This window comes from Dreissena polymorpha, chromosome 5 (assembly GCF_020536995.1).
Source record: "Dreissena polymorpha isolate Duluth1 chromosome 5, UMN_Dpol_1.0, whole genome shotgun sequence".
Lineage (NCBI taxonomy): Eukaryota > Metazoa > Mollusca > Bivalvia > Myida > Dreissenidae > Dreissena > Dreissena polymorpha.
Window position 1 is genome coordinate 28,292,676 of NC_068359.1, and position 13,013 is coordinate 28,305,688.

Sequence of the window (13,013 nt, forward strand, 5' to 3'; positions counted from 1 at the left end):
AACAATATTTTGTATTAGAACAATTAGTGCATATTTAAGGCATTTCTTATATAAATCGACTTAATAATCGGTAAAACACTTTCTAAGTAACAGTCTCATATGCCCATGATACTTTATACTGATACTTTATCATGATACCATAACAGTAATATGTTTGTTTTTTTCCTTATTTTTCTACAACATGTAGTTTATTACATTGAATACAGCTTTACCTCTTTGTCCTGTATGTAGTTATAGGGTCCATGGACAGGGCAGTCCCCTTCAAACTCCTTATTGCATTCTCCACAGTCTAAGAGAGCAAATAAACACAGGGCAATAATCAAACAAAGTCAAAGACTTATATCAGCTACCAGAACATTAGATTTAAAGAACCCACTTATATTTATAATAAAAAGTATGAGACCGCTAATTTAGAAAATATCTGAAGGACAGCCTTTGCATCACAAGACTCTTTATTTCTATTCCCAGAGTCATCAGTTCACATAATAAGCTCATATGGTTTAATCGAATGCTCTTTTACTTTCTGAGTTATTTGCAACACAAAATCTGACCAATGTTCAAGGTACAATTGTAAAAAAAGGTCAATAATTTGACCTTGTGACTTTATAGTTTGTTACTTCATGTGACCCACTTTTAAATTAGGCTTCGATATGAAAAAGAAATAAGTTTAACCCAAAACAGCCACAAATGAGGCATTTTAACTTTTTTTAAGTGTTATCACTAATTTTCTCAGATTTGACATAGCAACCTAAGTTTTACCACATCTGAGCGAAATTTTAAATAGCTACTCTCAAGTTAAACATTCTGACCAATGCTCTTCAAGATTGACTATTTATATGGCTTGTCATATGATAACCCAGTGACCTAGTTTTTACCTATAGTTATACTTGGCATTGAAATTGTATATAAAAATTCTGAGCAAGTTTTATCAAGATTGAATCATAAACAATGCTTTAAAGGGTTAGAAGGTTTGCAAAATTTTACCTACCGTCCTAGTTATCACTGAACTTAACCCAATATAATATCAAATTTTGCAAAGTTCAGAATTGTTACCAAGTTTCATCAAGATTGATTAATAAATGTGTCTTCTAGAGCAGTAATACAGATTTTCGATGAATTGACAAATTAGCCTAGTTTTTAACCTACTTGACCCTGGTTATAACTTGGTTTCAATATTTTCACTATTAACATACTGACAAAGTTTTCTATATATTGATTTAACTTGTGGCTGTAGAGTGGTAACAAGCCAAATGTTTACCATGCACAACACATGACACCGAACTTACCACTTTAGCTCAACTTGTAAACTAAGTGCTCAGGGAGCTAAAAAAATATTATTATAATGTTTGTTGATCTTTCGTGAGACTTTCTAGTGCAAGATAATGGATGTTTTGTTCCAGGGCTTACAGAGAAAATGGTCATTATCACAAGGTCCAAGGTTCATACAGCTGGCTAGGATCCTCTTTTGATGTCTGTATGTCTTGTCTTTTTCTGGGGACCTCTTTTTCTTCATTCTCTGCAATGGTGTTGAATATGAATAATATACATTACATTTATCACATTTTATTCCAATAACATTTATCTTTAAATCAAAACAAACAAGAGATGTGTTTGTCAGAAACACAATGCCGACTATTGCGCCGCTTTGAAGCCATAAATTTGACCTTTGACCTTGAAGGATGACCTTGACCTTTCACCACTCAAAATGTGCAGCTCCATGAGATACACATGCATGCCAAATATCAAGTTGCTATCTTGAATATTGCAAAAGTTATGACCAAGGTAAAAGTTTTGGTTAAAGTTTTGGGACACACACACACACATACAATGACAGACAGGCCAAAAACAATATACCCCCAATCTTTCGATCCGGAGGCATAAAAAGCATTTCATGCAACAGACGGACGGCTATAAAATATTTCATTCACAAACACACTCTACCTAAACAACAGACAAAGGGTAATACTGGTCACAGCAAAAATGTTTTTCTTAACCATCGTCTTTACATTAAGATTAATCAGGCAGTGAAAGTTTAAGCAAATTCCGCCAAGCAGCTAAAGATTTTAAAAACACAAACATTTTGGGACTATATTTTCTTATGCAGAAAAGCAGACCAAGGAACATAATTCTGTAAAAACTTGTTGCAGCCAATGTTCCTTACTTCAGGCTGTCAAGTGACCTTTTTTCAAAAAGTAGGAAAAAATAGGAACTACTTTTGCAAGAAAAAGTAGGAAAAAAGTAGGAAAAAGTAAGAACTTTTCCCTCAAAAGTAGGAATACATAATACTTATTTTTTAGACACAGGTCCAGAAAACATAGCTTGAAACAGAGCAGGAGTGCCATCACATGTTCTGTATGGATACCCACTTGAAGCTACCTTAAGGGCCCAGAAGATTTCAGCCTTTTGTACCTGTTCCTTGTGTGATGGATGTACTTGCATACAGATAGATTTATCCCCACAACCCTGAGAGCTGCTTGGCTTTTGGGCACTTCCAAACAAACGCTTTTGTGAATTATCATGCATGTATTTCATGTTTTCCTTGTGTTTTTATCCATCTGCATGACTTATAAGTTGATTAGCACCAGAATTACTACAAGATGGACTTCATTCTGACAGTACAATATCTTGCAAACTCATTGCCGGTATCTCTCTTGCACCATGATCCCAGTGTTTTTCCACTGTTGTCCAACTTCTCCATCCATGAAGGGTTAAACTTTGTTTTCCCACTAGGAATTTAAGCACTTATAGTGTATCTATGATAATTAAGTTTCAAGCAAAGCTACCCTGATAAAGAAGTATACATGTAATTAGATGCTGTTCATTTTGGTGTATCATCAAATAAGTGGTTAGAGGTCTTCTGTGTATCGATATAAAAATGGCAATTATATTGTGCATGTTATATCCTTAAGCAGAAGACCAAATTTATTTAGTGATACACCAACTTGTTGTACAAGATTAATACTAGTATATAAAGCAGTGTAAATGTTCTGCTACAGCTACATTGTGAAACCTTTAAATTGACAATAGGGTGCAGTTATAATGACTTAAGTTACATTCAAAATGACTGGTCATTGCAGAGCAGATTATGCAACTGGAGATAGGACCTTATCACCTGACATCTTTTATGACAGCATTGATTGGGCAATGAAACAGTTGCACTTCATTGTTTATTCCAGTTTCAAATAATGGCTTTTACATTATTGATGACTTTGTGGGAGTGTAATAATGCCGTTTAATAATTTTAAAACTTCGCTTTAACACCTTGAAGTTACCTCACTAGCTATGGCATCATTAGACAAGAATTGTGTTTGTCCGAAACACAATGCCCACTATTGCCCAGCTTTGAAATAAAATTTCAATATATCATTTGGCAGGTTTAGAAATTATCTCCCTTTTAAAGCTTATTACTTCTCTTGGATTGTATTTTTTAACTTTTGACCTTGAAGGATGACCTTCACCTTTCACCACTCAAAATGTACAGCTTCATGAGATACACATGCATGCCAAATATCAAGTTGCTATCTTCAATATTGCAAAAGTTATGGCCCATATTAAAGTTTTCGGACGGACACACACACACAGACTGACAGACAAACGGACTGACAGTACAACTGCAATATGCCACCCTACCGGGAGCATAAAAATGTATCGGGGCATTTAGGCTCTGTGCATTTATCTTTAATTACTAAACATGATGTACCTATGATATCAATAGAACATCATATCCGTTGTCATGTAATACAGAATTTATTACATTATATTTGTAAAGGATGAAAACTCGGCAAAGCATCAGTTTTATCTTTTTTCCAATAACTTGTGTAATAAATTCCATATTACATAACCACTCATACATGTATCTCTATATCTCTACATTCCAAACAGCAATATCATGTAAACATGCATAAGGTTTGGTCAAATTATTGTCAATGGAAACAAAATAAAACTGGAATAAACAATGGGTTCCCTCAGCTCTTGCATCACTGGGAACTGTGTAAGGTAGTGCAGTCTGCAGTGTACAAATGCTAAGGAAGTAAACAAGGCACTATTGTTACTTCAAAAAAAAACTTGTCAATAATTTTAAAAGTTACATAAGAAATAAATATTTATGCTCCTGAAGAGGTGCTAGCAGACAGTCAGCATGGGTTGTCAGGTCTCATCTAGATGAATGCACATTAACAGGGATACAGTCATGCCATAGATTCATTCATCCTGCAAATTTACAAAATAAACTCTTTAAAAAAAAATAATTCTCCATTGAAAATGAAAAAGTAGGAATAGTAGGAAGATTTGGTAAAAAAATAGGAAAAAGTAGGTTCCTGATGAAAAAGTAGTTAATAGTAGGAAAAAGTATGACCGCTTGACAGCCTGTTACTTAATGCTAATCACACATGAAAGTCATTCAACAGTCAAAGTTTGAGCTAGGTCCACCTAGTAGTAAAAGATAGGTTGGAGCCACAATCTTCAGGACAGACACATGTAGGTATGAACCAATACAGTGCTCAATACCTCCCTATACTTGATTGCAATAAGAGGAAAACAAAATACTGGTTATTTATACATACTTTCTTCACATGGTCACCCTTTTCCTCTAATTTATTCTTAGCTGGTTCCAGGAAAGGGGATGCAGTCCTTGTCACAGCATTCTCTGCAAGGATATCATTAAAATAAAACTTCTGTTATTACTAAGTAACTTTTCCAACACCCTCTTTTTTCGTCATAATATGGATTTTGTGTGACTCTTTTCTTAAACTGGATTTCAAGTGTATTGAGTATCCATAATTAACACAATTAAACAAGGGCACCATAAACTACTGTATCTAATCTAGAAATGTTCAGCAGGTACAACAGTTTCACATTCAACCCTCAACATGCTTTTCCGGGAAAAGACTCAATTGTATGGTATTTCGGTTCCAATGAAATCTCTTCTAGCTTATAAACTACCTATTAGAAAGCAGACGACATTAATTTGGCAAATACGTGATAATTCAAGGGCCTTAATATGGGAGAGCTTTATGCAAGTTAGCTGATTATCAAACTTGGTGGATATTTAATGCCCAAAAACATAGCCACCATGTTTCATGCTGATCCCATTTAAACAATCCAATTAAGTGAGCAGGCAAGGTAAATTAAGCCTGTTTACAAATAATGGGCCATAACTACGAACAACTCAATGCAATCTGGCTTGTTGTAAAAACTGCGCTTTGATATCATTACATAATTAAGAAGTTTCATGGTGATCCCATGTTAATTGTTTGAGTTATTGAGTGCACATAATTCACCTCCATCTTTTTCCGAGTTCGAATGTCTTGGAAAATTTAAGTTGGAGTATTGGTCCATTTGTATTGTCCCTCCACCCACAGCTGATTTAGCATAATATTCGTCTAAATTTGAAAGTTCAATCTCTTGCCTTGTCAGATATACAGAATTAAGGTCGGCCAGTTTAGCTTGATTCTCTGGTGTTTTTGAATACAAAATGTATGTATGATCACATAAAGCATTGTGATCATTTGCTGTTGTATTTCCATGGTCTGTTCCTGTCTTTATATACTGTTTAGCTATACCACATTCATTATTAACGTCATATGTTGTTATATAACCCTGGTCTGTAATTGGATTTAGAGACTGTTGTGTTGCCCCACATACAGAATGGAGCTCATCTTGTGCATTTGAATTGGAAGTCGCGTTTTTGTTCACACATACAGAATTGAAGCAAGCTTGTCTGGTTACATCTTGACGCAAAACTTCACATTCCGTCTGTTCTGATTTCACACATTCAGAGGTGAAGCCATCTTGTTTGTTGCAATCTGGATGTCTCTCTTCCCATAGATCCTGTTCTGATTTGGCACAAACGGAATAAAAATCAGAAGCCGTAGTATACCATGCTGTCCATTCATCAGTTTCAATTTTGACACAAACAGAGTTCAAGTCAGCTATTGTTTGGTCTGAATTTAATGTCTCTTGACTAACCCTAGCCGATATAGTGTTTACACTAGATTGGGTTTTGGAATCAAAGTCCTTTCTAATTGTACAGTTGCTTTTAAGGTCACTTTCGCAGGTATTGCTTTCTGTCTTTCGTTTCCTCATTTTGAACTTTTTGGAGGCCGCCACACTTTTCTATGTATTTGTCATTCTGAAAATGTTAATTCATAAACAATTTCATGAGACAGATTATATGGTCACAACACTTACAAATATGTAAAAATATTGCAAACCACTTTACAGTTACAATCATTACATTAAGTGATCTGAAAAAATAATCTTGATATATTAGTGCTTGTGGGTTTTTCCAATATTTTTTGTATGCAGGTTTAAGATATGAATTGTTAAGGTAGGCCAACTTGTTTTAAAGTAGGGCACTGGTCAACAATACCGGGTAATGCGTACTGTGCAATAGAAGCCAATCCCTGAATGATTCAAATGAAAGAATACTATCTTCTACAAACATTTTTATATTCTTTTTTGCATGGTTTTGGAAACTTTATCTTGACATAGTAAAGTGTGTTCTGCATTGTTGTTACCATTTTGTTTCATCATCAGGTATTTGTTTTTGCCCAAACCTGGTAACACTTAGTAAGCGTGTTCGAATAAATATTAGCGGTCATGAACACGGCTTCAAGCTCATCAATAAGTAAACAATAACAATACATTTTCATTGTTACCTTAGAATATAATTATTGAAAAAGGTGAAAAATAACTCGTCATTGATAAATATTAAAACAATGACTATAAATAATTAAATAAACATAAGCATGCAACAAAAAACACTTTATTTTAAATCTATTTTTAAATTCAAGAACACAATGGACATCATTACACACCAAAGATAATTTTCCGTGTTTATCATGTGTATTATTTAAGTAAAACTAAATTAAAATAAAACTAATAGAATTAACTTTAATTCAACCGTCATTAAGGTTTATGGTCGTTTTGTGCCACTACCGAGATGTGCCACTGATATTTGTGTTGAAAATGGGTAGGTGTTTTGTTCCACTGATAATAGATGGCCGGATAAGTGTGAATAATACAGTATAGGTGTGAATCAGAATGGGATGTATAATAATGTAGTAAATTGCAACAGTGTTAACAATTATAATTATGTATAATTAAATAAAAATTATTTACTTTTACTACTGAGGTCATGCAGTCACATCATAGGCCTGGGACCAGACACAAGTTGACAACACATGACCGATGATCCACAACGAAGAGGAATTCTGAAATGTGTAATTTTTGAATATATTTGTGTACTTGCATCGAAACATTTTTTAAATATATGTATGTATTAACTTTCCATATTGTTAATGTATTATATAATATAAACGTCATGTAAAATAAATCTTTAAATGAAATACATCTTGTGACGTTCTTTCTGTTCCTTGTATTGTAAATATTGTCAATTTATTGAAAATGATTTAATATCTTTATGTAATAACTCTCTATGTTGTTAATGTATAAAATGAAATATGTAAAATCTTCAACTGAAATACATTTTGTTAATGTATAATATTAAAAAATAATATTGTAATCGCTTGAAATGCATGTTAAGAATACATTTAACCTGAATTACTAATCTTGAAATAAAACAATGGCGTGTTTACGTTGTTCAGAGGTGACAATAAAATGTGCAAAAGTTTCCCCGTTATGATTCACACCTAAACGGTATTATTTACAGCTATCCTTCTATATATTATCAGTGGGAGGAAACGTCCAATCCCTACACAAATAGCAGCAAATAGCAGTGTTATTAACTGGAAGTGGCACGAAACGTCCATCACCCGTCAAATTGTTCGCTTTTTAATAATTTCACACAATAGAAATATACTCTAAACATGTTCTTTAATGCAAATACTCCTCGTATGCAAAATCTAACGGCGAATATTGATCAAATATCATATCATCGATGTGTTGTTCATTTGTAACATGTTTTCTTGTTTGTTTAGATTTAAGGGGGCAGGGGATACAGGGCCTTCAATCCATTTTAGGGGAAGCGGGTCGCTACCCATAGCAGTGGGAATTTTCGCGGTGTTTCCCTTTTTGGGGGATTTTTTGCTTACTCTCTAATTATTACATTTTTACATGTTTGCACTATATTCATTGTTTTTTTCATAATTAAGTATGTTTGACAATATTAAATTAAAATAGAATTGAGATATAATAATCATGAGGCACATCTATCTATTTAAAAAAAAATAAAAAATAAAAAAAAAATTTTGTTAGGGGGAATTGTTCCCCCAAAAAGGGGGGAAAAAATTATTCTTTTCAGTTGGGGGAATGCGGCCGAATTTCGGCCGTGAATTTGACAGATTGAGGGCCCTGGAGCCGTATTCACCAATGTACGTAAGTCTAAAATCTTAGACTCAGCTCAAGTTTCTGACTCAGACTCAAACTCAGGCTAACAAAACTTAATTCACGAAACATAAAACGGAAAGTTTTAGACTCAGACTCAGTAATGTAAGTCTCAAATGCTAAGACAACAATGTTTAGACTTACGTAATACAATCGCGACGTAACGTTATACGCACGTAAAAAATCAATATGGCCGCCGCACGAGGCCACTTGCGTTTTAATAATTATTTGAGAGTTGAAAGTGTTTATCGACCGAACGAATCCCTTGGAAATATTTCAGGACTTTGAATTATATAAACGTTTTCGTTTTACAAGACCGGGTATTCTTTTTATGTGTCATTTGTGTAATGAAGAGCTGATCCGGAGTACAATGCGTAGCCTGCCAGTTCCGGTCGCCCTGGCAGTATGTACCTACCTGAGGTACGTGGCCAGCGGCGGCCTGCAGCTCACCGTCGGTGATAGTACTGGCCTGTCACAGGCAACGGATAGCCATATCTGTGCACAGGTCAGCGACATTCTGGCAGCGAAAGTCCCGGAATTCGTAAAATTTCCAGCTTTTGAAGACGCCGCCCTTGCAAAACATGAACTTGGTGCCATCGCTGGTACGTGAGTGCAAATGAGATGTATGCTTTTGCTGTTCTAATGTATTATAGACAACTGTCAAATTCATAATTATCCGCGTTTGTTTGTTGTCATAGTGTAAATAATCTCCAAACTTAATGTACGTGAACATGCACTTATTTTATAGATAATACGTGTTGTTTAAATGTAATAGTAATAACAATTTTTAAAATATCACTACTGGTCATGTACGTAATTCCGGCCTGTACGTAAAAAATCGGCCACCTGTGTAAAATCATTTTCATGATCTTAACGCACATATTTTGTTTTTATTTAGAAAAATCAACATGAAAACCATCCCCACTCTCAATATTTTGCAAATGTAAGAAACATATCACTGTAAACTTTTGTGTTAAAATGTCACAAACATAGCAGGAAATATTTGGCTCATGGGGAAAGTGGTGTCATCATTACTTGCAACAATTATATTCATATAAGAAACAAATATATTTGATAAAATTATTTTTATTTTATCTAATAAACTTTAATTAAAGTTTTAACAATTAATTGTACAAAAACTTATATTCAAAACATACAAATCAGAACCTAAATATAAATTTTTAATATATGAATTACCTCCCTTTATAAGAATATTACTAGATTACATGTTTTAATATTATATATAAGCGTTTACTAATAATCAACACTGAAGTCAACTTTTCAAACAAAATGTGTTTACTTTTTTAGCTATGTTTGAAAAAATGTATTAAACACATTAAAAACAAATATTTTTTAATGAATTAGCAGTTTCCCATTGTTTATATTTATTAAAATAGGTAGGGGGAGTAACTGGTATAATAATTTCGCATTTATTTTAAATTTCAAGTCAAAAATTTTAATAGTATAAACATTGATTAATACTCTGAAATTGAGGACGTTTGTCAAAAGATATTGCTTTGTAATTTTATTTGCAGATCAAACTGAAAAGTGGCCGATTTTTTAGGTACATTTAACCTACGAAAATGGATAGTTTACATGTCATCATTTTCTGTTCATTAAGTAACATTCACCGATCTAATTTTATTTAAATTTTCATGTTAGGTGAGTTTTGAACCCAGGATTATATATGTGAAGTTATGTTTCAACCAGTTGCCTAACACTAAAGAATTTTCTTAAATAGTCCCAAAAGTGGCCGGAATTACGTACATGACCAGTAACTATCATAATGAATTTGTTTCTTATTAGTAATACCTATTTTAAATCGTAAACAAGATAATAAACTTTACATACATTATATTTCCATTACTATAACCGATCTATTTATAGATGTCCCAATTATTATCAGACTTTTTGCATATACTTTAAACAAATTGCCATGACGCAGTTGGTAGCGCATTGGTTCTAGAAAATAAATTGTGCATGCTAGTCAGTGGTTCGAAATCACAAATAAGTCACAATTTTCTTAAACATTGTAAATATAAAGAATACCGATTATTTGGATTATTGTTACTAGCTCTTTAATGTAATGGGAAGTCATTAATTATTATGCCCCCCTTCGAAGAAGAGGGGGTATATTGTTTTGCACATGTATGTCGGTCGGTCCGTCCACCAGATGGTTTCCGGATGATAACTCAAGAACGCTTAGGCCTAGTATCATGTAACTTCATAGGTACATTGTTTATGACTGGCAGATGACTCTCCTATTGATTTTCAGGTCACTAGGTCAAAGGTCAAGGTCACAGTAAATCAAAATAGTAAAATGGTTTCCAGATGATAACTCAAGAATGCTTACGCTTAGGATCATGAAACTTCATTGGTACATTGATCATAACTGGCAGATGACCCCTATTGATTTTCAGGTCACTAAGTCAAAGGTCAAGGTCACAGTGATAAAAAACGTATTCACACAATGGCTGCCACTACAACTGACAGCCCATATGGGGGGGGCATACATGTTTTACAAACAGCCCTTGTTTATAATGTTATTGGATACTTATGAATGCTACACAAGGCAGTATAAATAATTTATCTTCGGTTATTATACACCCCGTTTATTAGTAAAAGGGGTAAACTGGAATCCATGTGAACCTCTGTCCGTCTGTCTGTCTATGAATTAATTGAATTGCCATACATTGTATAAAATATATTTGTGAGGCAAATGATGTAATATATGAATTTATTGACAGAATGTGCATGGTTTCAATGTGCTGTATTCTAAAAATAATAACAACAATCGACAGCTGTAAACATATTTTATTTTCCCGTGACCTTATTAGTTGCATTTTCAATAATGATGATATTAAATCAATTGATAATCAATTTAAAACATGTCAGCATATTACATAACTTCTAACTGACTTTAGGTAAAACTTTCATTCCATATAACAGACATACAGTCACAAATCACATTACATTTAAACTAAAATCCATGTATTTCTTAATATTTAAATTTCCCCCAAAATATCTTAATTTTAAATGATTAACTTTTAGGTTTCCCAAGACTTTGGGATGTATTGATTGCACACACGTGCACATAAAAAAGCCTAATGATCACATTGAAGACTTCATAGAGCGAAAAGGTATACCCACAATCAATTTACAGGTATGGCTTAACAAATATTTTTGCGTAATGCTGAAACTTGATTTAATTGTTTTTATAATATGATACACGTTTATTGTTAACAAAAATAATTTATTAAACAACTACATGTTAATTTTAGCCGGTTGTCATTAGTAAACTAAGAAACATGTCATCAGTTGTATATCAACTTAAATAGAAAAAATTAATAAAATATTTATTATTTAGTTAATTTATATAATGTGTTGAAACAATGTTATGCACGTTTCATATTCACAGGCTGTCTGTGATGCACACTACAAAATAACAAGTTTCAATGCCAACTGGCCAGGGCGGACACATGATGCCAGAATTTGGAGAAACTGTGAACTAAAAGATCAGTTTGAAAAAATGGTAGGTTTTCTAACATTCCACAAATACTAGTGAACACAATTTGTATTTTACAATGTATAAAAATTGTATGTGCATCAATGTATTTAAGCATATATTCAGCCATTGCTCATGGATAGACAAGCGGAAATAATTTTTACATTAACTTTATGATGATCAATAAATACATTTAAATATTCAAATCAAATTCACTCCAATAAAATATATGATCTTTGTTTAATAAATTTCTTAAAGGTGAACACGCTGGAATAGTGATCTGCGACAGTGGATATGGCTGCTCAAGGCATCTTATGATCCCATATCTGCGACCAGTCAATGCAGCACAGGAATGGTTTAATCGTTCACTTTGTGGATGCTGAAAAAAGGCTTAAAAGTGTAATTTTGATAAATGGACGTATTCTCATGTTATGACATTCAAATGTATATATCAATGCATATCGAATAATCTATTCATTAGCACTTAATTTTGGCATATATAATGCTAGTTATATTTCAAAATATGCATGATATTTTTGCATTCTAAATAGTAACATATTAGTTATACAGTGCTTGCTCTCTCAGATGCATTAGTATTGTCATTCAAGTTTTTAGAACTGGTATTCAATCAATACAAGTTTCATACTTTTAAAGTGTCTTGTTAATACCTGTTATATTAGACAATCTATGCCTTTGAAAACAAGAGGGCCATGATGGCCCTGTATCGCTCCACTGCTGAAAAAAGGCTGAAACAAATATTCTCTGCATGTGCAAATACTTAAATATAGGCCCTATTTAAGCACATGCACACTTTTGTGACCCCCTGGGCTTTGTCAAATATTACCCCAGGGGCATAATGTGAGCAGACTTTGTAGAGGACTACTATATCTCACTACATGTACATACAAAATATGGTAGCCCTAAGTCCTAGAGTTAAGGACAAGAATATTTTAAGTTTTCACAAAATAAGCAAGATATAAGCGTATATAATGTTCATTTTTGTGACCCGCGGGTCAGGGTCAAATGTGACCCAAAGGGCATAATTTGAACAAATTTGGTAGAGGACTATAAGATGTTACTGCATACCAAATTTGGCAGCCATAGTCTGAATGGTTTTCGACAAGAAATTTTTTAAAGATTTCACAAAATAGGCGCTTTATAA

The 13,013-nt window shown here is 33.3% G+C and overlaps 1 pseudogene; it reads right to left on the minus strand.

The window, feature by feature from the left end:
• The window catches only part of LOC127831132 (uncharacterized), a 78,914-nt pseudogene that overhangs the window by 41,603 nt on the left and 24,298 nt on the right, over positions 1 to 13,013 (minus strand).